The sequence below is a fragment of the Mauremys mutica genome, chromosome 5, assembly GCF_020497125.1.
Source record: "Mauremys mutica isolate MM-2020 ecotype Southern chromosome 5, ASM2049712v1, whole genome shotgun sequence".
Classification (NCBI taxonomy): domain Eukaryota; kingdom Metazoa; phylum Chordata; order Testudines; family Geoemydidae; genus Mauremys; species Mauremys mutica.
This window is the reverse complement of record NC_059076.1, coordinates 26736929-26763811: the sequence shown is the minus strand read 5'-3', so window position 1 is coordinate 26763811 and position 26883 is coordinate 26736929. Positions and strand designations below refer to the sequence as shown.

The 26883-nt window shown below is 41.4% G+C and overlaps 1 protein-coding gene across 10 annotated transcripts in view; it reads right to left on the bottom strand.

Annotated features, from left to right (window-relative positions):
* The window catches only part of CCSER1 (coiled-coil serine rich protein 1), a 1044860-nt gene that overhangs the window by 442337 nt on the left and 575640 nt on the right, over positions 1-26883 (bottom strand). The window lies entirely within an intron of this gene.

The following is a 26883-nucleotide window of genomic DNA, read 5'->3' as shown; positions in this document are numbered from 1 at the left end:
ACTAAATATGGCAGGCGACCAGCTTGGCTTAACAGTGAAATCCTTGCTCGTCTTAAACACAAAAGAACAGCTTACAAGAAGTGGAAGATTGGACAAATAACCAGGGAGGAGTATAAAAGTATTGTTCAGGCATGCACGTGTGAAATCAGGAAGGCCAAATCACACTTGGAGTTGCAGCTAGCCGGAGATGTTAGGAGTAACAAGAAGGGTTTCTTTAGGTATGTTAGCAACAGGAAGAAAGTCAAGGAAAGTGTGGGCCCCTTGCTGAATGAGGGAGGGAACCTAGTGACAGAGGATGCGGAGAAAGCTAGTGTACTCAATACTTTTTTTGCCTCTGTCTTCACAGACAAGGTCAGCTCCCAGACAGCTGCACTCTGCAGCACGGTATGGGGAGGAGGTGACCAGCTCTCTGTGGAGAAAGAAGTAGTTCGGGGCTATTTAGGAAAGCTGGACGAGCACAAGTCCATGGGGCCGGATGCGCTGCATCCGAGGGTGCTAAAGGAGTTGGCCGATGAGATTGCAGAGCCATTGGCCATTATCTTTGAAAAATCATGGCAATCGGGGGAGGTCCCGGATGACTAGAAAAAAGCTAATGTAGTGCCCATCTTTAAAAAAGGGAAGAAGGAAGATCCAGGGAACTACAGGCCAGTCAGTCTCACCTCAGTCCCTGGAAAAATCATGGAACAGGTCCTCAAGGAATCAATCCTGAACCACTTAAAGGAGGGGAAAGTGATCAGGAACAGTCAGCATGGATTCACCAAGGGCAAGTCATGCCTGACTAACCTAATTGCCTTCTATGACGAGATAACCAGCTCTGTGGATGAGGGGAAAGCAGTGGATGTACTATTTCTGGACTTTAGCAAAGCTTTTGATACAGTCTCCCACAGTATTCTTGCCAGCAAGTTAAAGAAGTCTGGGCTGGATGAATGGACGGTAAGGTGGATAGAAAGGTGGATAGAAAACTGGCTAGATGGTCGGGCTCAACGGGTAGTGATCAATGGTTCCATGTCTAGTTGGCAGCCGGTATCAAGTGGAGTGCCCCAAGGGTCGGTGCTGGGGCCGGTTTTGTTCAATATCATCATTAACGATCTGGAGGATGGTGTGGACTGCACCCTTAGCAAGTTTGAAGATGACACTAAACTGGGAGGAGTGGTTGATACGCTGGAGGGTAGGGATAGGATACAGAGGGACCTAGACAAATTAGAGGATTGGGCCAAAAGAAATATGATGAGGTTCAACAAGGACAAGTGCAGAGTCCTGCACTTAGGATGGAAGAATCCCATGCACTGATACAGACTAGGGACCGAATGGCTGGGCAGCAGTTCTGCAGAAAAGGACCTAGGGGTTACGGTGGACGAAAAGCTGAATATGAGTCAACAGTGTGCCCTTGTTGCCAAGAAGGCTAATGGCATTTTGGGTTGTATAAGTAGGGACATTTCCAGCAGATCGAGGGATGTGATCATTCTCCTCTACTCAGCACTGGTGAGGCCTCATTTGGAGTACTGTGTCCAGTTTTGGGCCCCACACTACAAGAAGGATGTGGATAAATTGGAGAGAGTCCAGTGGAGGGCAACAAAAATGATTAGGGGGCTGGAGCACATGACTTATGAGGAGAGGCTGAGGGAACTGGGATTGTTTAGTCTGCAGAAGAGAAGAATGAGGGGGGATTTGATAGCTGCTTTCAACTACCTGAAAGGGGGTTCCAAAGAGGATGGATCTAGACTGTTCTCAGTGGTAGAAGATGACAGAACAAGGAGTAATGGTCTCAAGTTGCAGAGGGGGAGGTTTAGGTTGGATATTAGGAAAAACTTTTTCACTAGTAGGGTGGTGAAGAACTGGAATGGGTTACCTAGGGAGGTAGTGGAATCTCCTTCCTTAGAGGTTTTTAAGGTCAGGCTTGACAAAGCCCTGGCTGGGATGATTTAGTTGGGTTTGGTCCTGCTTTGAGCAGGGGGTTGGACTAGATGACCTCCTGAGGTCCCTTCCAACCCTGAGATTCTATGATTCTATGAGTTTCATTCTTATGATGGAAAGGCCTTTTTGAAGAAACAAGCTTTTCGGTGTTGTCTAAAGATAGTCAGACTCTGGATTCCCTCTAATCTTCACGAGAAGTGGGATTTGAAGGCTTCAGGATTTTTCAGCCAAGAGCTCACCTCACTTCCATTTTTCATTAGTCCAACGAGAGAAAGGATGGTTTCAGCAGTTAGGGTTGTAGCCTGGGAACAGCACCCTTGGTTCAATTCCCTGCTCTGCTACAGCCTTCTTGTTTGACCTTGGGAAACACCCATTAGGCGTTAAGCACCTAAATACCTTTAAAAATATGGCCCTTAGTCTCCCTTTGCTTTATTCCCCATTGTAACTGATGGGAATGAGGCACAGAGAGTCTAAGAGTACCTACCTTACCTCACAGGGGTGTTGTGAGGATAAATACATTCAAGACGCTACAATAATGAGGACCATATAAGTAAACCAAACAAAGGCTGGTCTAAAGCAGTGGTTGTGGAACTGGTGGGTGCTCCCCACTGGGAAGGGTGCAGAATGTATTCTGGGGAAGGCATGAGAAGCTGGGGGGAGAGAGTGGGGAGACTTACTGCGCACATTTTACCCACAGCAATGAGTAACTAGCAAAGCTGATTCCTCCAGACATATCAGGTCCTTGGATGGTGCTGTGCATTTGACTCTAGATGGCACGGTACATTTTGGATGGATTTCTGTTAAGCTTACATAGCATTATACAAAGTCATTGGCATCTGTACGTTAATCCATTTGCTATGACACCATGTGCACATTTAAATTGTAAGCATTGACCACAATCACAGTTTTGCTTTTGCTCATTACCCTGGATCATTGGCTCATTCATGCATTTAGTGGAGTTGCTCTGCTCCAAAAAATAGGCACACCCCATCACACTAGTTACAAAGAGTGATGCCAGTAAGCAATAGCTCACTTAAAATGTACATTAGCATATACTGAAATAGCTTTGTTTGAATCAATGCCTTGTTGTTTTTAATATTTAGGGAGAGTTGCATGTTGATTTTTTTTAAAGCGGTATATGTACGTGTGTGGCAGGGCTGGGCATAAAGGACTGCAGATACAGGCAAGGGGGTACAATCAAGTAAGTTTGAGAACCACTGGTCTAAACCATAGCCCCATATATAATTGTAACCATTCCAAATTATAACTTCATATAAATATAATTATCTTAAACATACAGACTAATCAGCCTATCAGTGTCACATCACATTGAATCCCTGAAACTAATATGCCCACTTTATCACTACGGATCTGAAGATTACATATTAACTAGGTGAACATATGAATACCTATGAGACATGCAAGTATATATCATTACCCTTGAGTTGCTGTTAATCTTTTAATTTCACATTAATGAAAACAAGAAAATGAGAAGGGACACCAATTAGTCATGCTGAATATTGACGCCCTTTTGGGTAGGAATACATACTAATATTAAAACTTCTGCATACATTTACATGTAATAGTCACGTCTACGTTAACAGCATGTTAGATGGTGGGATCTGAAATAGGAAAACTAATTAAAATCTGAAGCAAATACTAATGAAATATCAATTTATTAGTTATATTTGATTATATTAAACTCAAGATACAGAAACAGTTTTCCATTAGTCATATTACCCCCTAATACCCAATAGGAAAAAACAAACATTATTATCTTGAACAAAAATATACAATGGAATGACTGAAGGGACACTAGAGGTTCCATCGTTAACATGTAATGGACTTTCCTAGAAGAGCTCAACTTTGAATCCTTCCTTTCAAGGCTTCAACCAAGATACAACAATCACACACACACACACACACACACACACAGAGCGCGCTTGTGAAAATTCTTGCATGTATTTTAGGTGGGACAATTTTTCTTATTATTTGGACACCGTAGGAAAAAAAACCCACAAGAAAAGTCAACTTTTCTTGAAATTACATAATAAATATTGGGTCAGATCTCAACCAGTGTAAAACAACTTAGCTGTATTGGACAGAATTGAGGTACAATGATTTACTTCAGTGGAGGACCTGGTCCATAATGTTAATAACACAATGTAAAAGATCAAAACTGCCCCAAGATATTACAGTTCAAGTCTCAAAGTTACTCTGTAGTGCATTTTGCACTTTATGTAAGATCTCTTGTGAGGAATATACTGATTAAAGACCACATCAGCTATTAAATCTACACACAAGAGAATGAAGGACACAGATGATCTGTTTTTAGTGTCAACATTTTTAATGTTGACATTCCCACTGGAATTGTGCTGAGATGTGTACACTGGTAATCTAAAAAGGCTGGCACCTGAAAAAGTTTAAAATAGTCATTCCATATATAGACTTACTGCAATAACATGGTTGTTCATGGTTTATTCCCTGGGGAATACAGCGCCACAGTGCGCATGCATAATTATTGAGCCATGCATATTTTTATTTTTTTGCATACAAAAATCTGCGGAAAAGTTGCTGCAGTTCTGCCTTTTGCCCAACAGAGGGTGCTCTGGTGATAGAACACAGCAGCCACTCCCAGCCAGCTAGGGAAGAGAAAGAGCCTGCCTTCTTCGCAGAGTCTGGAGAGGAGCTACAGGGAGACAGACAGCGAGGGTAGCTGTGGGAGGGGTCAGACAGGAGCTCATAAGGGCTAGTGGAGGATAACAGACTGGGGAAGGGGCAGACTGGCACAGGGGTTGAATGGGAGTGGAGGCACAGGGCCATGGGGGGGGGAAAAGGTGCAGGGCCATATGGTGATTGGGGAGGGGTTCAGAACTACATAGGGACCGGGGGGGCATGGATGGGGGCACAGACACATGGGGACAGGGCGATGGGGTAGAGAGACACAGGGACAGGCAGTGGCTGGGTGGAGGCACAGAGACGCATGGTAAGAGCAAAATACAGACCTACTACAGAGACACATGGGGACAGGGTGCAGGTCCACATGGAGATGGGGGGAGTGGGTGTCTGAGTGGAGGTGGAGGAACACACGTGGACAGGGGGTGCAAGGACGCATGTGGATGGCAGAGTGGGTGTTTGAGTGGACGTGGAAGGACACATGTGCCTGACTGAATGGGAGAGGCTAGGGGTCAGCCAGGGTCTGCACAAGGGAAGCTGATAGGTATTTTGAAATAAATGGCCAAAGATAATTAAAACCGGTGTGATTATATGGGGTTATTTTGACAAAATATACAGAATTTTGCAGAATTTTAAAATCTAGTGCACATAATTTTTTTATTATTAATTATTATTATTATTATTATTATTTTTGGGGCAGAATTCATCCAGGAGTAATAGTTTCACCTTTTTACTACTCTAATATTACAAAAGGAGAAGAGATACACAACAGAAGATAGATTTTTAACTGATGGGGACTCACTCTTACGAATCCGTTTACCAACATACAATGGGACAAGTAACTAAAATCTGACACATGATGCTAACCTATTGGCAAGATTACACATATGGTGCATTAGCTCCAATCTGGCTCAACAGGGGTGGGGGTGTGCGTATACTGGTAGCACAACCATTTTAATTAGTGGGAAATAAGACATTAGGTTCGGCCTCAGCTGTGTCAAAGAAAAATGTGAACAACCAGAAGATACAAATTTTGTGGAAAAACAACGTTACAGTCTTATCCTGTTAATTTGAAGAAGCTCAGCTACAACAGCTTTTTGTGAGGTATAAAACTGAAATTAGTGGACACACAATTAAATCCATAGAAAAGGCAATGGATTCTAGACCATCAATCTGCTATAAGCTTTCCATTTTCAATTATCTTGAACTGACAGTTCAAAAAGTAACTTGTTTCTCTCCCAGTAACGCAAAACTTATGTATTAGTTGCAGTAAGACGTAAATGATTCTTAAATGAAACAATTTTGGCCACACAGTGCAGAGAGCAAACACCAGCTGTGGTTTGCAACTCACAAAATGCTATCAATATTTACTTTAGATAACTTAAATATATTTTTGTTTTCCTATTAATCCCAAATTCAAGAAAAATAAGACTTGTCCCACAAAACCTCTCTCAAACCAACCAGACACTATGAACCGCAACTTAGTAAAGTCTAACCAGCAGGGGCAAAAGCAGGAAGCAACCCCAGGAGGTATTTCAACATTTGGGGCATAGATAAAGTTCAGCTAGGACCACACCTCCATTCAGCAATCCTTCGGAGCCCAGAGCTGGACAGGGTGACCCTGCCCCCTGTCATCCAGGTCACAGATGCGCCTTCACCCTGTCCAACTCTTCCTCCCAGCACCATAGGTCTTCACCAAAGAAGAGTTCCAGCAGGAATCACAGGCCAGAGAAATTGGAGCTGGCAGGAACTAGTGTAAGGAGCACAGGGCCGGTGCAACCATTTAGGCGACCTAGGCGGTCGCCTAGGGCGCTAGGATTTGGGGGGCGGCATTTTTTCTTCGGCAGCGACCGCAGCGGCCGGATCTTTGGCCGCCCTGGTTGCCGCCGGCATTTAAGTGGAGGGAACTGACAGGGAAGCGCGGGGAGGGTCGCCTGCAGCAAGTAAGGGCGGGGGCGGCACGCAGGGGAACTCCCCGTCCCAGCTCACCCCTGCCCCGCCTCCTCCCCGAGCACACCGTGGCTGCTTCACTTCTCCCGCCTCCCAAACTTGCGGCGCCAATCAGCTTAGGCGCCGCAAGCCTGGGAGGCGGGAGAAGTGAAGCAGCCACGGCGTGCTTGGGGTGGAGGCGGGGCAGGGGTGAGCTGGGGCAGGGAAGGTGCCTCAGGGCGGGGGGGGAGAGCTGCCATGTGGGGGCGCCTCAGGGCGGGGGCTCGGGAAGGGCGCAAAGTGGAAGTTTCGCTTAGGGCGTGAAACATCCTTGCACCGGCCCTGAAGGAGCAGCCTCAGCAATGGCCATAGGACACTGATGATGTCATTTCAATGTTTTTCACTCCTGACATTTCCTCCCTTCTGCTGACTGACTGTGCCAACAGCCTTCCGCTCATTCCCTAAGAAACTCTTTCAGCCTCACTCCACCCATCCTCCTTCCTCTCCTCCTCCCCTGACCTATTTCCCTCAACCCCCAGCTCCCTCTCCCTTCCTTGTCTTTTCATTTAGCTAATCACTTGCTAACTAAACCCCTCCAAACATTTAAAATAAAAAAAATGTGGACACAACATGACTTTTGCAAACTCTCTCTGTGTTCATTATGCTTATTCATTTATATCCCTTTCCCCTACTCTGGGTCTGTCTTGTCTATTTAGACTACATTCTTCATGGCAGAGACCACCTAATTACTCTCTTCGTATGGTACCAAGCACAATGGAGCCCCTTTCACAGATCCCTTGGCACGACAGTAATGTAAACAAATTTCCAGAGAGCCAAAATGGTTCCATGGACAATTTGCAAATACGAACCACCCATTCATGGTTAATAGGTGTGCTTCCCCCAAAACAAGGCTGAATTAAAGTACTTTTGTGGCTCAAGTAGAACAGTTCATGCTGTTGTATAAATAGTACGGTTCTGTAGGAACAACATATGCAAGATTGTTCATAGTAAATATACATATAAAATTCAAAAGTCACTTTCATAGGTGAAACTACCAAAACAAAAATTCTTCTCGTCTCCACAAAACAGGATCAAGAATGAGATCTTGTCAAAACACGTCTCACTAGCTGTTGTTGAAAACAATGAATAAAGTATACATAATCCAGGCAACATCAAAAAACGTACAAAAAATGACCTACCTGCCCCAAATAAAATAATTCAATCAACTATATAATGGCAAAATCTGCATTAACTGTTGAGCAATATTTTCCTTTGCATTTCTATTTCATATGTATTGTGACAGGGTCAGGCCAGATGGCTACAGGAGAGTGTTAGAAAGCAGATTAATTAGTCCCAGATTAAGTAGATCCCTTTTCCCTAGGTAAGGTAACAGGGGCAGTTCCAGAACAAGCAGGAACTTATTGGAACCAATTAAGGCAGGCAGATTGATTAGGAGACCTGGAGCCAATTAAGAAGAAACTGCTAGAATTAATTAGGACAGGCTGGCTAATCAGGGCACCCGAGTTTAAAAAGGACCTCACTTCAGTTTGTAGTGTGCATGCGAGGAGCTGGGAGCAAGAAGACATATTGCTGGAAGACTGAGGAGTACAAGCATTATCAGGCACCAGGAGAAAGGTTCTGAGGTGAGGATAAAGAAGGTATTAGGAGGAAGCCATGGGGAAGTAACCCAGGAGTTGTAGCTGTCACACAGCTGTACCAGGAGGCTCTTTAGACAGCTGCCGTCCACAGGGCCCTGGGCTGAAACCCAGAGTAGAGGGCGGGTCCGGGTTCCCCCCAAACCTCCCAACTCCTGATAAGACACAGGAGGAACTGACCTGGACTGTGGCTTCTACCAGAGGGGAAGGTTTCTGGGCTGCTTCCTGATCCACATGGTGAATCTCTGAGGCAAGCAAATCCTTCAGTAAGTGCAGGACCCACCAAGGTAGAGGAGGAACTTTGTTACAGTATTTTTTCCTTTTCATTACAAGATTGTACTTTTATTAAGATGTGTCAATTCATTGCGTTACTTGTTATTCACGTGCAATTTACTTGTTTAAAATAAGCATAGAATGCAATCAAAAAAAGTTTTGATATTTTTTCCAAGAAAAAAATCCCCCTTTTCTTCATAAATAGCTAACTTTCCATTGTATCCCTGAATGAACTAAGACAGTCAGAGTGTGACTCAACAAAAACAAAACAAAAAAGGCATTTTTTCCTTAAATTAAGAGCAGCTCACTGGCATAGCATTCCAGTATCTTGAAGTTTTATACACACACAATATATATTCTGCTCACTGAACCCGGGTATTTCCCATAATAAAATAACTCCTCACGATACACAGACAAACCAATAACACTTCTAGAAAAAAGATAGGAACAAATTTATAACTCTCTTATTTGTCTTTACATCTCAGGGTACCATCTGCCTCAAATGTTTTAGCTTACATTTATAGTTTCACTGTGTGAGAATTTTTGGAGAGAGACTTACAGACCTGTGAGGTTAAACAAGTAGTTTTGTTAAAACTAAGCTAATTTACATTTAAAAAATTTCATCAGTTATAGCTACTCTGATTAGGGTTACAATTTTAACTGAAATAGGCATACTGGTAAAAGCCCGCACACGGATACAGTTATACCAGCAGAATGGTGACTTATGCTAGGATAGTTATTCCCCTGCCTTTACAGGGATAAATTATATTGACATAAGCACATTTATAAGCCCGTCTAAGAGCATGATACAAATGATACTATTAATATTAAATATCTCACTGACAGACACATCAGGTTTGGGGATGGACCAAATGGAGCCAGATTTACTGGACTGGCTGAGTGGGGCTCTGCACAAACCTGGAGTTGAAGGCAAAGGTGGCATTATACTACCTTTATTACTCCTTGATTTTTAAGGCTAGTAAGCACCAGGTTCTGGCACAAGATAAAGCAGCCTCAGGGATTCTTAGACATACTTGTTTCCCCCTACTATTCCCCATACACTGGAGAATTTCTTATGCTGTCTCTACACTCCTAATAAATCCTTAGGTACCCAGTTAAACCTGACTTAATGGGACAAGGCATCTGTTCCCAGAAATGTATCTAAACCTTAATTGAAGGTATTTAGGTGGAGTTCTCTTTCCCTTACCACACTCTTTGGCATCCTCCTCACTGCCAACTCTTCTGCTAGATTTAACCAAATGTATTAGGTTCAGCCTGAAGAGTGATTTCATCCCAATTTCTTACTACCAGCCTTTTAATTATGTTCATTGCTTACGTCCTCTCTGTTTCTGCAGTCCCTCTCTCATGTTACATCTTCCTTGCCTACATCTTACACACTTCCTCTAAGTGTTAAGGTTTTTTAATCATTCCTGCTCATTGCAGCACAGCATTTGCACCTGCACTTCCTTTGACAATGCTGCATAATGGCTTGAAGAGTCACCATCCAACTGATATTTCTCAGCTGATTTATGGTCACACTATTTATGTATTATGACACTAACTGGTCCATCTGCTGCTCTGGCTGACAGTGACCTTGTCACATAAGTTTGGCAAGGCACACATTCTCCCTGCAGATTGGCCATTTTGTCTGACTCTGACTGAGGATGCCCTTCTGTTGGGGAAGTTATGGCGTCTTATTGCACAAATCAGCTTGCTTTTTCATTGTGGGGGAAGCTCCATTACCGGGGCTGGGAAGCCTGTTAGGGCTTTTATTGTCTCAACCAAATTACTTTTAAAGAATACCAGAACATAGTTAGTATTTGCCTACAGCATTCAGGAACTAGGGTAGTGATACATCTATTCAGCTGAATGCTTGTTCTTGTGGAGGCTATGGCATTTTCTTTGAGCTTATCCCAGATACAATAGCATCTTCAGATTCCCCACCAATTTAAATTTATTTTTCTTGAGTAGTTTATAGAGTTAAGTGACGTTAGTGACAATTTTGTCCATGGAAAAAAAAATCAATGCAAAATATTTTGCCACTTTATTTTGTAAGATTTGGCTCCTTTGAAATTGCTGGAGGAGATTGGACTATTTTCAAGCAGCAGCATATGGGGAACTGAAGAGTCACATTAAAAAGCACTTAAATGAATGGTTGTGGGTGAGTACTACTGGTGTGTGCAGGGCTGGGAAGACAGGAACTTCTGATTTCCATTGTTCTCTGCTGCTCATGGACCTTATTGCATTTAACTTACTTGGCACCGGCAAATCTTGTTTAGTTATACAGTCTTCCCTTATCTCCTCCAATCCAATATTTTTATATATTTATTTATAAATACATAAATAAATAAAAGGGGTTTCAGTTTCAAAATGTTCCAGACTGGGGGAAGGAGGGAGAGGGGAATTGCGTATGGAAAATCTGATGCAATTTTTACCAAAGACAAGAATTGGTGGTGGTGGTGGTGGTGGGGAGGGGGAGGGAGAATGCTGTTGCTGTTTTAGGGATTTTTGGAAAGTGGAATGTAGGCAATTTTAATTAAAACAAAACCTCCATGAATATTTCACTTAATTCTTATAATTCCACTAATCTCCAACCCATTGGTTCAAACTCTGAGCAGGACTGAAGATTTGCAATCCCTCTTCTATAATTTAATTGCCATGTTCATAGATTTTAAGGCCAGCAGGGACTATTAGATTGTCTAGTCTGACTTACAGTACAACACCGGGCATACATTTTTAACCAGTTATCCTGTATTGAGCCCAATAATGCAATTATTTTTTATCTGGTGTGGATGACTGATTTCCCCCCCGCCCCACGTTAGCTGAAACTCTGCACACAGTAAGTGTACTGGCTGAACGGGAGCAGTGAGCCACAAGGAATTCCTGAGGAAAAATCAGTGTGAAGTTCTTATTTCCTAGTTACATGGATTACGTTGCCACCAAGATGCAAACAAATTGCTTTCATTAAAATGTTTATAACCACTTAAGTAATTCTAAGAAAAATCTGCTGGAAGCAGTACAGTAGCACTCTCCCAATACCTGCCATGTACACTACAGCCCTTACAGCAGCACAGCTCTACTGCTGCAGTTCCACCCCTATAAGGTCTCCTATGTAGCCACTCTATGCCAGCGGGACACACGCTCCTACCAACACAGTGCTGTCCACACCGGCGCTTTTGTCAGTGAAACTTTTGTCATTCAGGGGTGCATTTTTTTTCACACCCTTGAGCTGCATAAGTTTTGCAGACAAAAGTGGTAGTGTAGACAGACTTAGTGAGGAAAGATGGATCTACCAAGTCATGTGGGTCATCTGAGAGCATTGATATGTTTATAATAATTTTCCTCATAATCCAATGTCCTATTATCAAATTCCAAGCAGGGCGGTTTTCTACTTCCATACAAAACATAGGTTTAACAAACATCTTATTTACAAAATTGACTCAGAAACAAACAACTAGTGCTTCACAGGGGCTTGTTTACCCTAGCAAACTTACAGCATCACAGCTATACCGACGCAGCTGTGCCGCTGTAAGAGCGCTCAAGTAGCCGCTCTATGCCGGTGGGAGAGAGCTCTCCCGTCAACGCAATAAACCCATCTCCACAAACAGCAGTAGCTATATTGGCAGAAGATGCTCTCCTGCCGACACAGCGCTGTACACACTAGTGCTTTTGCCCGTGAAACTTTTGTCGGTCAGGGGTGTGTTTTTTTTTTTCCTTCACATCCCTGCGTGACGTATGTTACGCGGGAATGGTAGTGTAGACAAGCAGACAATACAAATCAATACAAGCACTCCTGGTGAGGATGTGCAAGGAGACAAAAACCATACGGCTCTGGCTTTATTCCAGTATAAGGTAGACTGACAATTTTGTAGCATAGACATGGCATTAGTGTTCAGGAAAGGAGAGCCAGTTTCACATTTTGAAACATTTCCCAAAGTATACGTTGTGCCCCCTGAGGAGAGCATGAAGAATTCTTGAGTTGGAGGCTTGGGAAATTTATTAACTAAATTAAGATGTGGGCCTTTAACTGCACACGGACAGGGTTGCAGTGGAGGACACAAACTGTTACCCTTGAATGTTCAGGATTTCAAAAGTTTGGGAAATGCTGAATTAAGTCCTATGTGGCATCTTAAAGTATCCCATGCCATCTAATGGCATAGATAATGCACTGAGGGCCAGATTTTCATACTTACTTAGGCACCCAAACAGATAGGCACCTATGGGACTTTTGAAAAGTGCTGCTCACCTAACTCCTATTGATTACAATAAATGCAAGTTATGTTAGAAATCTGAAAGGAACTGGTCCAACGAACCCTATGAAATGCTATTTAATTAAATGCATACAATACTCAACACAAAAATATTAATAGAAATAAAGAAGTTATTAATGTTTTGTTTTTAAAGGTTGATCACATTGGCACATGGGAAATACCAACAATAGAGAGAGGCAGCTTGGGCATATACAAAAATATTTAAGTACTTTCTGTTACAACATAGATATATGCAATTACTTACAGGAGTTTTTGGTTACTGTCCCTTAAAACAAGAATCAGATTCTGTCAATTTTACTTATACGGAATAGTAACTTACTCCAACTTAGTCCCAATGAAATCAATGGAACCACTTATGGAGTTAGGGGATCAGAATTTGTCCCTGAACTTTTGAAAGGAAATACAGGGGGAAGCTTAAAATACAATCATCAGAATAGTAACAATATAAAAACCTTACTCAACAGATTTTCACTCTCTTGTTCAACCATACAGGACAAATCTGATCCCACTGGAGTCCAAAGAAGTTTTTCCATTCACGTCAACCGAACTATGAAGTGTCCCATATCTGCTTGCTTAAAGTGACAAACACAAATTCTGGGGGTTTTTTTTAATACCTATTAGCTCTGCAGAGCGAAAGAGACTGAAAATGAGTGAGATGAATTCTCTTCTGTTTCATACATCAAGAGAATTTTAAATCAAGCTCTAATTGCAGGGTCCAGTCCTGTCCTCACTTCCACCTTTGATACCCAGCGTAGACAGTGGGACTACTTGAAGTGTAATGAAGGGAAGAATAGGGCCAGCAGAATGTTTATTATTGATGGTATTGCAGGGCTAGCAATGGGGGACTGAGGGAGGTGGAAGAGAGAACATCCATCTTTTCACAGAAAGGCACTGAACATATTTTTTCAGTCAGTTTTTAGACTAAAGAACCACACTTTGAAACACAGATGACAATAAAGGCAGTTACAGATTTTTCCACTACACTGGAGTAATTCTGGTGCTCATTAAGGGATTGAGAGCACTGTTTTAATCAAGATACAGTGTGAGCAAGTTCCCCAGTCCTGTCAATCCATCCCAGTCTGGACTGGCAAATATCCCATCCTTTTCTCTTAGTCAGCCTTCTGATCTATCTAAATTATGTCATGTCTCTGTGAGGATGACAAATGTCCCTTATCTGTCTAAGGCCTTTCTATAGCAATCATCAGTGTAGCTTCTAAATGATCGGGACTAGGTTAAAGCAATCAGAACTCATTTTCACTTGCAACCTTCAGAAATAATTGTACTTCATGTCCCCAAAGTTAAGTTTAGTGTAATATCCCACAACACTATACCTCCCAATAAGGTTTACTCCCTCAGTACAAGACATCAGAATTTCAAGTGATCTTATAAGACAACTTATATTGTACAAAGATGCATGTGTTAAGAATCAATGTAAGGAATTTACTGTGAGGAATAAGTCCTCCGAGAAGTAAGACTGTTTTCTTTTACGGATATTTATTTTAACCTAACTTATACTCACTCACTGAATTTTATTTACCTTCACATCAGTTTTAATTTATCGAGTTATATTTCAAACAACTATCACTAAGCCCAGCCTGCCTGGGTGTCAGGATAGACCATTCCTAGAAGTACTTTTGAATAATAAACAATAATATATCGCCACCACCAAGTCTTATGTAGCACTTTAATTTATACATTTCAGTGCACTCGTGGCTCAAGGTCACTTTCCCTACAGTTCTTTACATCGGATGTATAGCAATAGAGCTGATGGCCATTAAGGATTCTTCTGACATGCAAGAACCTAGGTCTGTATTTTGCTCTTACCAGAAGCTTAGAATTCTCTCACTGGTATCGTTTATACCAGTTCCCCAAACAAAATAGGCTATACCAGCAAACAGACTATTTTTGCTCGTATACCTGTATCTACACTAAGGCTTTTGCTGGCATAGTTGTCAGATAGGCTGTGATTGTTTCCACACTCCTAACCAACATAGCTAGGTGGCAAAATGACGAAGTGGACATCAGGCTTTTGTGACACTGAGTCTTGGAACTTGTGATGCATGAATTGATAATAATGCATTTTATTTATAGTTATCCATTCCCAAATACTTCTCGGTTGCCACCAAAGTAGAACTAAAAACACAACTTTAAGTAAAAATACATACATTATACTCGGCTACCCAATCGATATAATAAGTGAAACATCTGCTTGAAGCAAGACTTCTTTCCCCTTATTTAATCTCTCTTTACTCAAATTTACTCTGATGTTCCATCAATCATTCCATAAGCCTTTTAAAATCAGATATTAATACAGAACATGTTTGCTTGAAGGAAGGAATGCTGTGCTTCTAAGGCTTATTTGCATTGTCATATTTAGCCTCTAACAGCAGAAAAGGAACCTGACTCTAGATATGATTGGAGAAATGATGGGAATTAGATAACTGAGCAGGCTTTTGATTGATACACAAGTTAACGCTAAGGGGAAAATTTCACTCTTAATGAACACAATGTTTAACAAACATATTCTAAGTAGCAGTCATATACATTTTAAGTCGCTTCTTGACATTTGAAAACACATCATCATTTGGCCTTAATGGCTTCACTAGACAGCTCATTCTTCTCTTTAATGGCAGATTCTTTCATCAAGTATTAGTACATTAGGAACTGAAAGAAAGTATGTCCAGCAGACCACACATAACATAGGTACTATAATTTCACAGTCCCATTAAGAGGATGCACAAGAATGAAAAAGTTTCACCCTTTGTGCTAACACTTACAGTAAATTATATTAGTGCTTCAAAACTGTTCTATAACCTGACAGACAGGAGGAGTGAACATCAGCTGATTTTTACTTTTAAAATATAAATACTAATTGAAGTGCAAAACCTTCAGTTTCCGATTAATAAATTCTGTAATAGCTCCAATAGGGAAAAATGTAAGCACTCCTGTTCACTTCAGTGAGCTTTGGATAAGGACTTTTGTTTATCTGTGCATGGAAAAAAGAGGAACTTGCCAGTGCACTGGGCAGGGTGAAAAAACCTGCTTCAGTTCCAGACTCTGAATGTTTGTGGATCTGGGCTGATTGTTCATGCATGTTTTTTTTGTTGTTTGTTTTTGGGTTTTTTGGGAGGGGTTTGGAAGGGGGTCCTTGCCTATGTCTGCAACTGGTTTCCTGTTATGCTCCCTCTCCATTTTTGGTCTGTTAGCCACCATTCTCAGTACATCTTCTGGCTCCTTCCAAATTTCTTTGTGCCACCTTCCATGCAGCACTCTTCCCATACCTGTTCACTAAGCCATTTCCCTTGCACTTCATTAAAATCCCTACTATACACTCACTTTCTCAGCGAAGTTTCCAATAAATCAGGTTGAAAGACAGGCAACCATATAAACAACAAAAAAGAAACAAGCCAATTAACCCAGAAACATCAGTATCAGTACTTGCATCACATCCCAATCCTGCACAGGCAGACCCTTGTGCCTATGGAGTCCTGTTCTGCACAGGGAGACCCCTGTGACTGTGGAGAGCCCATTATACCATTGGTGCTTTGAAAGTGGGGTACAATTTACCATAGAGACTGAAACCCACTCTGTAATCCTAGCTGGTTCAGGTTAACGTATGTTACGATTGTTTTCCTTTGAATCCTGCCCTTGTTCCTTTCTATTGTTTGTTACGTCTTTTTTGCTTCCTATTTTAATTAGCTGTAAACTTTGCTGGTTAGGTACTATCGTTTAGATCTGTGTCCTCTAAGATTAAAAACCAATCATAATCAGTGCTCTGTAAGTGCTACAATGATACTACTACTAACAGCAAGAATAATGTTAATTGGTTTATACAAAGCTTCCTGACTGGGTTTTTCTTAATGTCTAGGTAGGCATAAACTGTAACTTTCAGGCTAATAACAGAGGAAAGATTATATGGTATTAGCTCCTTTATAATCAAATAAAGATAAAAAAATTAGAGGCTGGGAAACCAAAATTTGAGAAAATTGACAGAAAGATTGATGAACGATGTCATCCCATTGGTTCAAAACCATAGGAAGAAAAAAAGCTAACATCTTTGTGCCTTACGGTTTGAATTCTATTTTCATATATTAAACAAGAACTCAAGTCACACTAGGGATGAATTTGACCTAGTATATTTTGTTTGTGAAGAAGCCAGGGCCATAGCCAAAGTGTTCCACAATGGAGACAGTTCCACCAACTACATTTCTGTTTGAATTAATGATGAGGAATGATGCTCCAAGAGACAGATTTAGCCGGAACCCGATATCCCTGGCACTATGCTAGATTACTTCCTTCTTACTCGGAGAATCATCCTGTTCTTGACAGTAATATAATAAAAACCCTAGACTACCTTGTGAAGATCATTTTAGTTTAACAAAGAACAATGAGTTCTCCTACTGCTCCTGGTACTCCTTTAACTGCACCAGCTTTTCCTTCTCCAATATGAAGGAAGCCTGCTAACCTGAGCATCCAATCCACCACACCAAAGACAATAAATCTGTCACTAAAACTGGGCTTCTTTCCTCCATTCTCAAAATGCCTGGTGGAGAAATGATTATTTTCCTTCTGACAACAGCAATTCACTGCTTACAGATCTGAAAACTACTGGTTGGTTGGTCCAATACTTATTTGTAAGCTGGATCAAAGTATATCACGAGAAAGTCCAGGGTCAAAGTCATTTGGTGATAATGGACTAAACCCAGCTCATGAAATAATTTGTATGTTGCATGATTCCCCTAGCAAACTTCAGAGATCAACAATCCCATCCATAAATTGTAGAGCAAAATTGAAGATCAATGTCTTGCATTATTACTAGAAAAATTCTTAAATGTGTTAAATACATTTGGAAAACATTGAATAATTAATAAAAGCACTAAAAACACCAGAACTATGTGTATTTGCTTTGTATTCTCAGCTAAACAAAGACCACTAAGCAACATCCCAGCTGACTGCTTCCCCCCCCAGCTATGCAGAACACCACAACTAAAATATTCAGCAGTTAATACTCCAGTGAAACCAAATGCATAATGATAAATTGGTGAGATTATCTCATAATTTAGCATTACCCACTGGTTGATTTTTGGGTTGGTCTCTTTATAATGCAAATTAATACATGATTAAAAATTAGCAAGAAAGATCTGTTCTTTAATCAGATTGCTTGAGAATGATTGTAGATTGTGTTATCTTATTACATATCTAGGTACAATGGAATTAAAACAAAAAATAAAAACACATCAAGTCCAACTATTCAAGCATCTGAAAAAGAAGAGAGGCTGTATATCCAGTAATATATTAAGTTGGGAAGTGAACAGAGGAAAAATGAAAGGTGCATGCTAATTTTCTCTTGGGACACTAGTTAGGCTTAAGTGCATAACCTTGTAATTTTCTGTTTATCAACAACTTCATTACCTCAAATTGCACATCAGCTCCTTGATCCTCTACTCTCTTTTTAGAGAGTGACTCTGTGATGGGGCAGCAGCGCCCTGCACAGGCCCCAGCAGCATCAGGCCAGTAGCACTGACGGCGGAAGTCCCACCCCGTCCATACTGGGTATGCTCCAAGTGCTCTGGGAGTATAAAAGGAGGGAGCCCAGCTCAGTCTGGGCTGGCAGCTGCAGGGGAAGGACCTGACTGGGAATCTCTGACCTCTCTAGGCCGGCTCAAACCCCTACTACAGGAGGAACTCAGGGAGGTGACTGACCCGGAGGCCTGCAGGGAACCTAGGGACTCGTGGGAGACCTCAATGCTCAAGCCAATAGGAAGCGATACGGGGCGGGGGATGGACTGGTACCTTGCCCCTGGCAATCCTCAGTGTGTTTCGGTAGGACCCCGCCGCCGAGCCAGGGGCAAGGTCCTACGCCGCGGTTAGGGCTGGAGGCCGGGACCCAGTGGAGTGTGAGAGCCTTTGGCCACCAGGCCGTACTGCCCTGCAACCAGGGGCACAAACCCTCAGACTCCTATAGCTATTGATGAAGTATCTTTATTGACAGTTTTCTTTTCTTGTTATCTTATTGGATGCCCAGTTTAAACTTCAGATAGGGAGCAGACCTTTTATGAAAGCCCATCTTTCACTAAAGAGAAGGAAGTGGTTTTCTTGTCCAAATATTGCTGGTGGGTGAAACAAGCATCCTTCAATTCAGGATCAAGGTAAAAAGCAACTGAGCTCCTTTATGGAGTAGAGCGCTGAAACAACAGGCACCTCTGATGAAAACACAGGCCACATGCAAGCAGTACCAAGTTTACAGTGGTGCCAGACCCACACTCAGAAGGGGTTCCGATGCCTGGACTGTTGACTTGCCCCTACTCCACCCCAAAGCCCTGACCCCACTTATGACCTCCTCCAAGTCCCCATCTGCTCGCTCCTCTCCAAAGCAGGTCCAGGCACTGGGGCCCCAAAAAGATGAATCCGGACCTGCATGTAAGGCTGGAGGGAGGGCGGAGTGGAAATCTGATAAATGCAGGCATGGGGATTGATTGGACTGCAGTGACAGAAAAAGAGTGGGAGGAAGGAGACAGCAGAATATGAGAGAGAGAGAGAGAGAGAGAGAGAGTGTTGTAGCATGACCCTGAAGGGGGGCGGGGGAGTTAGAGAAAGCTTTTGGGTAAAGTGCTAGCTGGAAAAATGCTTGTAACTGTAAGCAAAGAAACTGTCTCCTGCTGTTTGATTTCTATTGGGTTCAGGAAAACAGGACTTTGTAAATAAACAAGATTGCATAAAAGAAATACCTGAATCCATCATCCTTTTCTCTTTATAACAGAAACAACGTATAAGACCATGAATTTTGGCTGGCCATTTGTGTCAAAAGGTGTAACAAAAATTCCCTCCTTCATGCCCCTCTCCCCAAACTGTCATGTTCTTCTCCTTTCTCACACTCACCTCTTCTCCTTGCCTGCTCCCCAACCTAATCCAGGCAAACTATGAAACAGACAAGTACTTAAAAGATTGCTGCTTTAGAAACAGAGGGTAGAAAATAATGAAACTTACTCATTTTAAAATCTTATACTTGAGGAATTTGGTTTGCTGTGAATGCATGTGATGGCTTCTACAGTAATAGCACAAAACTGAGGAACAGGAAGGAAATTACAGTAAAATCCCATATACACATCACACGTCGGGTTGTCAGACCCTGCAACGTTTTCAAAGAATTTCTCAGGAAAGCAAGAATGCTTGAGCCAGTACCAGAACACCTACCAAAGGGTCCAACAGTCATGATCTTTCACAGTAGGATAGAAATCAGCTTCTACATTTGGAAAATGTTTGGGCAAAATGACAGGGCAAAAGAAATCTCTTTGCCCAATGTAGTATTAGTAAGTCCCTGTACCCCTTGTATTGTACAGAAATGGCAATGAAATAGCAATAGTGAGATACAGTTATGCATTTTGGAATGACTGCTCATGGTGAACTTCTCTGTGAAATATCACATCATCCCAATCAATATTTCAACAAAACTAATTTATTGTTGTGGACCCCGTTTAGGGACGGACAAATGGCTTTCTAATTATTTTCGGAATAGTCTCCTATCTCTCCAAATCAACATCAGGTTGGCCTGTCCAGTATAGTCTACAATTTTTCATCTCTTGAAGCCTCATTTATCTATTAATTATTCTTATTCCAAGACCCCATTATTTTAACAATAGCAACAGTTGATTCATTACGTGTTCTTGTGCACATTGAGAATTGAGGATGAAGCAGTGTGTTATAAATTTTCCCTGACGTTCATCTACATCAGATGGATGCAGCTAAAATGTGTCATGTGGATGCCTTCAGCAACATACTCCAACTGATAAGTCAAACAAATTAAACTGCTGATCTTTGAGAAGCACAACAGGCATTCTGGCATATGTGCATCTTTTTTTAGCAGCTTGAGTTCCTTTTTTGCATGCATAAATATATGTAATACAACAGAATTTAGCCAGATGTTATTAGACAACCAGATCTTGGAGGTCAAACTCCCACTGACTTGTATGAGAGTTTGGCCTGTGTTAAGTATACACGATCATAATTAAAAATATTGAAAAAATAAAGGGTAATTTAAATTATTTCTCCACACCTTTCATCCTGGAGGATACCTGACCATTAAAATGTAGCTAGCTGTGGGGTGACAAGGGGCAATCAACCAGCATACTGCATAACAATGAGGGGAGGAGAAATTTTGGCATAGTACATCACTGGAAGCATTTCCTCTTATGAAAAAGTACCCAAGAACCCTAATGCCCACTTTCCCCAGAGGAATGTGTTGTATCAGATAGACTGCCAACAGAAAAAGGAGGCAATGAAAAAAATAGGCAAACTAGAATTCTTCTCCACTATAATGTATTGGCTAGAATATCATCTATGGGGCAGATACGTTAACCTGTAATGTGATATCATCGCTCCATACCATTAATATTAATCACAGATAGTGACCATTCATATTTAGTTCAAATTGCAGATTCAGTGGGGGGAGTTTTTAGAATTGTAAACCCTGGATTCTTTCACCAATGGCCTATACAAGGCTTAGTTGACAATCATGTTCAGGCCAGATCTTCAGCTGCTGTAAGTCAGCACTGCTCCATTGAAACCAATGCAACTGGTGTAAACTGGCACAGCTCCAATGAAGCCAATGGTGATACACCCATTTACACTTGCAGAAGATCTAGCCTGATGCCTGTATGTAGGACACCCATGGAATTGTTTCACCATGCACAGTAAAAAAAAAATAAAGAAAGAAAGAAACCACTTTCCATTGCTTACATAAGATGGAATTTAAATCTGTAAAAAAAAGAGACAGATGGCTTTTCATATACGTCGGCCAAAACTGTCTAGTGCTTCTCTTGCTTCTTCATCTGAATCATCTTCAACGAAGACATCTAAATTGTCAGGTTTTAAAATTCCTTAACTTATCCACTGCCTCCCAAATATTGTCACTTATAGGTCCTACCATATCTGTAGTTGAATCTTTTTATGTTTATTAGATTTAAAATAAAGATCAGGCTAATTCAAAATCCTAACTAAACAAAATAAAGTGGGAGCCAAATGGAAGTATAGGAGTACTTGTGGCACCTTAGAGATTAACAAATTTATTTGAGCATAAGCTTTTGTGGGCTACAGCCCACTTTATCAGATGCATAGAATGGAACATATAGTAAGGATTATACGTATACAGACACATACACACACACACAGAGAACATGAAAAGGTGGAAGTTGCCCTACCAACTGGAAGAGGCTAATTAATTAAGATGAGCAATTATCACCAGGAGGAAAAAAAAAACACTTTTGTAGTGATAATCAAGATGGCCCATTTCAGACAGTTTGACAAGAAGGTGTGACAATACTTAAATGGGGAAATAGATTCAGTGTGCATAATGGCAGATACAGACTAACACGGCTGCTACAATGAAACCTGTCAAATGGAAGTATGTGGCACTCAGATACTCCATCTATCCATTTGGACAGCACTAATTTATGATTTCCACACTGGAATGGAAATTAAGTAGTTTTCTGAGTAAAGCCTGGTCATATTTGTCTGCATCTGCAGGAAGATCAGTCAGTAAAATGTTGCATGTCTCACTAAGTCAGCAGTTTACCAGTGACACCTCAACAGAAAACAAGCATATGGGATGCACTATTATTAAAGGAGTGTTAGTCACGTTGTAACTTCTCTAGGGACAGTTAAGGACACTTTTTATGGTATATTTGCTAATTTCTGCAATGTTACTTCTACGTAAATATGTTGAACAGAATCTGTGTCACAGCAGGAAGGCTCTTTCATCATCAAGGACACAACAATCATTTGTTTATATTCATACCAAACATCATGAGATGACAACAGTTTGTGATAAGGACTTAAACTAATATGCAGAATCACCTCCAGAAGTGCTAGAGAATATTGAAGATTCTATCTTACTGACAGCTTTTCATAAAGGAGCTGGAGTGGACTAGGAATTGGAGGCTAATCCCCATTATGTATCATAGGATATTATTTTCACACACTACATCTGTCTTGCAGAACGGAGTTGGAGAGTAATTACTGCTGAGATAAGCCTTTTCTGCAATACGTGCAATTAATTCTCCCTCTAAAAAGGGGAAAAGAAGCCTGACACATTAATAATGTTTAAGTACACCTAATCTATTTCTTTTCTGCTTCTAATGTTTCCTAAATATGAGGAAGAAAGAGGATTTGAAAGTACTTACAGATGTCTGTTCTTATGTAAATTATCCATGGGTCTGTAATATTCCATCATAAAATGGACAACATGAAATAATATCACGAATTATAATAGAATGTAGAGCAAGTGGGGAATTACTATAAAGATGAACTTAGAATATGATTTTCCTGCATAAAGGCCGCTATTCTTATCAAATAGGAATTACTGTGTTATTGAAGTTTCAAGGACATGAAATTTTATTCAATTTGATTTTCAATATGTATTTTGAAGTAAATTAAAATTCCTCTTACTCCTTCCACGTACCTTGTAAAAGGGTATTTCCTCTAGGAATTTTTTTTTCAAGTTTCATCCCTCTCCCTTTAAAAAAATAACATTGGGATGTTGGGGGGGGGGGTGGGCAGGAAGAGACAATATCTTCAACAGGTATAAAGTGGCACAGCTATACTGAAGTCAATTTACACCTGACCTGCTGAGGATCTGGCCCAAATGCTTTTCATAAACAGGGCTCAGCTACCTCAGAAGAACCAAGTAAATCTCACACATTATAAGGCTTTGAAGTATAATGGAGATCACTAAAAGGCACTCATCTCATGTATGCATCAAAACAGTATAGTAGGAGGGATTCATAGGCAAACTGGCAAACTGCCCATAGCTGAAATCGAGCCATAGTAAATTATAATGAAAAAGAACTAAACTTATATTCATTAATTTTACACTCCAAGGACAACCCAGCTGTAGTTTAAATGTTTCATTTTGTATAGTATTTAGACAAGGAATTGGAAGTTACATGTGATTTGGAAAGGTAAAATAGGTATAACTGCCATCTTGGTTATCACTGGGGAATGATCCCAGAACCTCTGGTTCTAAAGTATAAACATTTACAATTTGAGATAAAGGATTAAGTTCTCTAGCTAGCAGCTGAAGCAGACTCACATCCAGTCATTAGAAGGGGCAATGACAACTGGACAATGTCCCAACAGCCAGACTAAGAGGGAAATTCATCACTTGGACCTAAATCATCCCCCCTCCCTCCACATCCCTAGAGGGCCATCTCTGCAACACCCTCCCCTTTCCTTGATTACAGCAGGACAACTCACATGAGTAAAGTTATATGTATATACATGTTTATGGCATAAAACTCTTTGTGCCCACTTCTCAGCCCTAGTGCAATTGTACCAATACATAGACAATGCTCAGGCGTTTTTGCCACTGTCATGAAAACATGGTCAGAGGTGCCCTCTTTACACCAGTTTTAGTGCTTCCACAGTACTGAAAAATATGTATTAAAACTGATAGTGTAGATGCAGATTCTGTCTAACATCAGTGGCTGCTGTTGCAAAGCCACAAGCAGGTGAGGAAAATGGCAGCATGGCTCCCTCAGTTGACGCCAATGATGGAAAGCAGCAGAGACATGGCTTTCCTTGCAGTGTCTCATGTCTCTGTTGCATTAGGGGGCTTCCCTCTGGTTTGAAAATAGGAGCAGCCTCTAAGGTACATGTTCCCATTACCTCTCCCACAAGACGACGTGGTTTGGGGAAATGTTGCTGAGGTTGACAGAATTTTCATCCCCCACAATGGATTTTTATTTAGCTCATATCATTATTCACTTCAAAAGGGGAATATGATGGATAGAGTTGTTTTGTTCGAACCAACATGTACAAGGTGAGAGACGGCATCTTACTACGTCGAGGGGTTGCACCTCAATACGTCAGGAGTGATGTGTAACCTCTATCCATCATATTCCCCTTTTGGCCCTGTCATTGGGATGGGTCAGCTTGTTCCTTGTTATCTGTGTGGAGTGTACAAGTATGCGAATGTTCTGATATCTGGTGTCCAGTACCTTTTAGGTACGTCTCTTTTTGCAGTATCAGCCCTTTCCTCACCAGCTTCTGTGAGCAGGGCCTGCCTCTGGCTCAGTGTTTCACTTTGTTTTGTTAGCAAAGCCTTGACCATTACTTTAGTTCAGGCCTTAGGCCTCATACCGGGCCTTTGATACCAAGGTTTATATCTCAGGGCCTCCTCTTACCACACTACTGACAACCCACTTAACCCCTCTTCTTTTTCAAGCCTTTGGGGTCCTTTAATGGTTTAGTATCCCCTTTGAATCCCATGTCAGGCTCAGGAACAGTTAACCTCCGTAGCCTGGCTGGACCCAGGCAGGGGCATTCCCCAGTTAATAGTTCCATTGTTCTCTTAAGGAGACTTGTCTCTGTTTTTGAGTCATTTCCCCTTTGCTTCCCCGCAAACAGCCTCATGGGATACAACTATACAGTTAGATAGGATTCCGCACAGGTAAACAAAGGAGCATATGATAAAAAAAATAATACAAAACAACTTTATAAGAGAGTATTGCCCAACTTTAAACGAGCATGTTCTCTAACTCAGAGGTTCTCAAACTGTGGTCCGCAGACCACTCCATTCAGGTTGTCTGTGGATAATTCCCTCTAAGATGCACGCCTGGGCGGCTGCACTTGACAGAATGAAGGGCCACCTACCAAATTAGTGGAGCTGTGCAGGTGTGGCTCCACTAATTAGGTGCCTGGACTCTGGAGAAGACGCACATGTAAGGTGAAGTGGTGGCCTTGGGGGGTATAGGGGTTAGGTGGGAGGTGGCAGTGGTATGAGAAGAGGGGGTGGGGGGAATTTGGGACACGCAGGGCTGCAGCGACCAGAGAAAGAGGTGACTTTCCCCAACTCCAGGGCTGCGGCTGCCAGGGAGAGATGACCTTCCTTCCCAGCCTCAGCTCTATGGCTGCCGTGGCAGGGGAGAGACCCCGCTCCTTCCCAGTCCCAGCTTGGTGCCTGCTGCAGCAGGGGAGAGAGGGCACATCCATTACATTAGAAAGGTTAAGACTACTGATATTAAAATATGAGTCGTGTGCTTTTATGTGTAGAACAAAAAGCCCTTAATTATTAAAGGCTTTTGTTTTAATATAGCACTTCTATCCAAAGCGCTTTACAATAGTTAGCTAAACGGTACAAACATCATTTGGAAAGATCATTAAGTGGTCTGCCGAGACTCTCAGCAATTTTCAAGTTATCCACGACAAAAAGTTTGAGAACCACTGCTTTAATTGATCAGCAACGTAAAAACAAAACAATATTAAGCGGGATGACTTTAAGTGAGGAGTTCCTGTATATTGGCTTACAAGGCAGGTGCGTGGGGGGAGCGGGACTTGGACCTGTTCTGGGCACCACCAAAAATTAGACAAACCTGCCACCCCTGAATCAGCTCTATCCTGCAAGAACTGACTTGCAGAATTGGGGCCTAAGGGCCCAATTCAGGAAAACATCCCTATTCAGGAAGGGAACTTAAGTAGATATTTAAGCACTATCTAAGTGCCATTGAAGCCAAAGGAACTTAAGCACACGCATAAATTCTTTCCTCAACTCAGCTCTTAATTTCTTTCCTTCTAAAACAACCCTTAAAAATATCTGCAAAAAAAACTCTTCATCCTTTAATTTTTTTAAAGGGAATTTAAAAAAAAACTGATACGATTGTGATTAAAACTCCTTCTATATATTCTATATTATATATACAGCTTTGCCACTTGCGATCAATATGGCTATCCTAAAATTTAAGTCAACAAAACTTTGCCACATAATACAATAATGAAAAGTTGTATCAACATAATCAGAGTATTCAGGTGGTTTTTTTTTGTTTGTTTGTTTTTTCAAATTAAGGAAACATCTGTTTTAACAGAAGAGAGTATTTAGTTATGTGTTGGATAGCTTCACTGCTTCGCAAGGCAATGGAAGGAAGAATAATTTACAACTCACCAGAAAGCACGTACTGCCCTTCAAGATTTTTGGCATATGCTAACCCGTACACACAGTGCTGTATTGTTCCTTCACCAATGATTAATGCCTCTTTGATACTGTAAGACAACTGTCAACACAATCTTTTAAAACAAAGAACCACCATTAGGGTGTCTGGGTATTAGCCCTTTCAAAGTCTGACAAGTCCCCAGAAATGTAGAGTCATAAAAACTGCATTAATCAGGTTGAATGA